Below are 4,505 nucleotides of genomic sequence, written 5' to 3'. Positions count from 1 at the left end.
TTTGATGTTATACAGGCATTTATCATTCTTTATCTCATAGAACATGACTTTTTGTTGTGATTGGAATTTGTATATATATTAAAGCACTAGGGGAAACATGTATTACTTCGAAAGTTCTTGGAGAATGTGGCTGTTTCTATTGAACACTACCGTCAGCAAGGAAACCTTCCTTGACTGAGCTTTAGTGGGTGAGCATCTTTCCACATGGACCTCGGTTGGGTTTGGGAGATATTCTTGCTGTGACACTGATCACAGGGCTTGATTTGTCTGAGTAGGAGCATAGTTGGGTATCCTTTTTCTTTTTCACTATACTGTGCAGTTCTTTCCCAGAGAAGGAATTCGTCCAAGAAGACCGTAGATACCATAAGACCATGCATTGGTAAAGGTTATAAAATTAGGTGGGGTTTGATGAGGTTTGGATTCCTTTTGGTGTGTGCTAAAATATAATATCCATATCAAACTATCACCACAGTCCACATGGAAAATGTCAGCAGCCCAGCTGCTGTGATCCATATTTTCCGCAGGCTGGGTGGGACCACACGGGAGGCCTGGTCCAACATAAAGGCTGGTCGCAGTTGCATGTGCCTGTAAGGTAGGCAATTTGGGAAGCTGAGGCAGGAGGATCATTAGCTTGAGGCTGGTCAGAGCCACATAGCAAGACTCTGTTAGAAAAGATCCAGGCATGGTATGAGCATGTCTGTAGTCCCAGTTACTCCAGAGACTGAGGCAGGCAGGAGGATTGCTATACAAAACACTGTCTTTAAAAAAAAAAAAAAGAAAAAAGAATGTCAGAGCCACATAGCAAGACTCTGTTAGAAAAGATCCAGGCATGGTATGAGCATGTCTGTAGTCCCAGTTACTCCAGAGACTGAGGCAGGCAGGAGGATTGCTATACAAAACACTGTCTTTAAAAAAAAAAAAGAAAAAAGAATATCCTATAAACTAGCCTCAGTTATCCTATAAACTAGCCTCAGTCTCATCATACTTTTTGGAATATAATGATAGATTAGTTATACAGTTTTATAAAATTAGATGTTTAGTTGTCATATAAGGCTTGCAAACTTTTTACAGACTCCAAAAACAAGAATGGGGGACTGGGCTTTGCAGAGATAAAAACAGAAGTGGCACACCTTCTAGATAGGAGTCACAGCACTAATTCATCTCTTAGGATGAGTTTGCAAGTGGAATAAGAAATGAGAAGACAAAGCAGTCTTCCTGCTCTTGCTTCTTACTAACGTATTGTGGAAGTGATGCATTGCAGTTGGCACTGTGTGCTCTATACCTCCTTCTTCCCCACTGATTGATGGCCTCAGGCTAGTTGTGCCTAGTAGGTCAGCAGCTTTATGTTTTGATTTTGATGTAAATTTATGATATTCATCATTTTGTTACAGAAGTACTAGAAGAACAGCATCTTTCAAAAGGAAAAACTTTTAGCACATATTTGTTTCTTCTTAAAAATTATGAAATGTGGGACCAGCAGTTAGTGTAATGGCTGTCACTGAACTCCCATGTAGTGGACCATGATTCTAGTTCTGGACCTGGTAGCTAACTCACATTGGGCACGTGTGCGCACGTGCCCAAGATTCTGAGAGAAGAATAGAGGAGAAGGGATTGTGCATGGCCATCCCCCCTCGGGGGTGATTTCTCACTTTCTGATCCCTGTCTCTCTCTGTCTTTCTGGCGAGTGCATGTGCCCTATAGCAAAACAAACAAACAAAACTCTCAAAAAAAAATTATGAAATGCAAGGAGGAAATAATGTGCAAGAACTAGTAAGACTTTCAGAATTTCACACGAGGAAAGTGTGTCCAAGTGTTGGTCTGAGAATGGGTTCCAGACTACAAGAGCTTTCTAGTCCACATCAAAATGAGAAAAGAAGTAGAGTACAGCGACTTTCTTATAAAGCATATTTTATTAATTTAAAGGACTACACTTCTTCTAAATGATGTTTTCTCAATGTGGGGGTGAGAAAAGAGCAATTTTATGATATGATAGAAGTGGTAGAAATTGCATTTTTTTTTCCGTCACTTATAGTATTTACAAGTTTGGCAGCTTTGCCCCCTGCAATGTTTTTTGAAATTCAGCTTGTCCATAAAATCTGATGTACTGAATTGGAGAAAGAAAAAGTCTCGCTCTGCCATTAATCACCTTGTAACTTTGAAAAATCACTTAACTTCTCTGCATATGTTCTTCTGTTGCGAAATGGAAAATGTGACCAGATTCTATCTCATAGGCTGTTACAAAGTAAAATAAAGTTGTATATATTCAAGTGCTTAGAAACTAAAGAGGGTTCTGTAAAAGTCATCATTTTTATATTACCATCAGCAAAATTATTTAACTTCTGAAATAATTAGAAAAGATTTTAACAAAAATCTGTGAAGTTTTCTATTTACTAACTTGATTGTAATTGGCGAAAACCATAAAAGTTATACAGAGAACAGAATACAGTAGAAAAGAAAGCCAAAAATTTTGACTTATTAGTGTCTTCCTAAAAAATAATGAAATTCATCTACCAAATAAAGTCTTTTTTTGACATTTTAAAGTTATTTGTCAAATAGGCAGTTATTGTCTTTTTTGAAAATAATTTTATTTAACTTTATTTATTTACTTAATTTGACCAGAGAGGGACAGAGTGAGAGAGAGAGAAAGAAAGAAAGAAAATGAGAAGGCAAGCCGCCAAGTTTGGGACTCAAAACTGTTGTCGGCCTATGGTAGTCCAGTACCCTTAACCACCATGCTACCTGCCAGCCCCAAGTTATTTTCTTTGCAAGAATGGCTGCTCAGCAGAGGGACACATGTCCAGAATGCTCTTGGTCAGAGAAAAAGTACATGATATTTCTAAGTACTGTTTGTGCTATGATATATATAGACTGTAATATACCATTGATGTTTCTTTCATGGATCCCCTTTCTTTTGAGAAAATCGATAAAAGTGACAAGTTAATTGGATAGCTCTATTGAGTAAAGAAAGGAAAAATGTAAAAATATAAGATGGCAAACTGAAAATATTGGTGGTAGGACATTCCAACCTAAGACTGACATCAAGAAGAGTAGTTGTTGAACTCATTAACTTCCTTGAAGTAACCATCATAGACCAAACACCATGCTGCTTGCATAAGCCATTTTCTTCATTCAGTTTGCTATTTCTCATAAGTTCTCCTCCTAGAATCTGCAAATAAAAAGTAACTTTTTCTTTTTTTCAGTTGCCTTGAATAGTCAGATATGACTTTAGCTGTGGAGGTAGCCCTTTCGTTTGAGATCACAGACTTAATATTCAGAACTCTGGATTGTTTGCCCTTTATTCTGAAATTATTATTTTTTTTCCCTCTGAAGTAAGTATCTCAGAATTACAATAGACACAAAACTAATGGAAATTGTGTGATTAAAGAAAGAGAGAGGCTGAAAGAGAAATTATATAAGGGCAGAAATGCACTACCCATTCTATCTTTTCATTATGTAAACAGGGAGTTTAAGACCTTCATGACTGTCCTGTCCTGTACTCCAGATGGGCCCAGTGCACCTGACAAGAGCATCTCTGGAACCACAAGAATTTGCATAGGCAATAACCTCCTGTCTATGAATCATGATCGGGCCATTGGCTGACCTGGCTTCTGCCATCATTGGGTACCCACACCTTAGTAGTGGCACCTTTCTCTCAGAAGTAGTTGCAGACCACCTGGCCTTGACTTCCCATTTGGCCACGGACCTCTCTACAGCAGGATGCTAAACTTTTGTTGGCCTCGTCTTTTACTCAGAGACCTGCATGGACTAGTGCCTAGAAAATACAGTGTTTATTGAATACTTAATATGGGCCACACACTGTTCTCAGTTCTTTATCTCTAATCTTCACTACAACCCCATGTGGTAATTATTCTCTTCTTATTTTACACATGAAAAAACAAGATACAAAAGGAGTAAGTCATTTTCCCACATTTATAAAGCTAGTAAATAGTATAGTGAGACCATCTGATTCTATACACTTAGCCAGTAGACCACACTGAAATATGAATGGGTCTCATATACCTAGGTTTCTCAGAGTGATCTATTATAGTCAAAATATATCATGTTCTTATATTTATTTCCTTTTCATATAATTTATTTAAAAATCAACTGTTGAATATTGTATACCATGTCCTTTGGATATAGTAATGATCAAGACAGCCAAGGTGCCTGTTCCCTGGCAGCTTATATGTTGAGGGAAGAGGGTGTGCAAAATGTGAGAGACATTTTTTAAATTAATGAATAAATGGACAAGGCCATTTCAGATCATTTCGATTGCCTGGTCAGGAAATTTTCAATTAGAAAATTCTAATTTTCAATTAGAAAGTTTTAATTTTCAATTAGAAAATCTGAGGCAGAATATTCCAAACAAGTGCAAGGGCTGTGAAACCAGATGTTTGGGATGGTCAAGCAACAGAAAACAACCAGTCCAGCTCGAGTGCTGTGAGCAAAGAGGCACAGTATGTGATCAGGTCAAGAGTGAGGGGAACACGGATTGTGTGGAGCAA

Source organism: Tupaia chinensis, unplaced genomic scaffold, assembly GCF_000334495.1.
Source record: "Tupaia chinensis unplaced genomic scaffold, TupChi_1.0 Scaffold000392_1, whole genome shotgun sequence".
NCBI classification, from domain to species: Eukaryota; Metazoa; Chordata; class Mammalia; order Scandentia; family Tupaiidae; genus Tupaia; species Tupaia belangeri.
Note: the sequence above shows the minus strand (reverse complement) of the source record.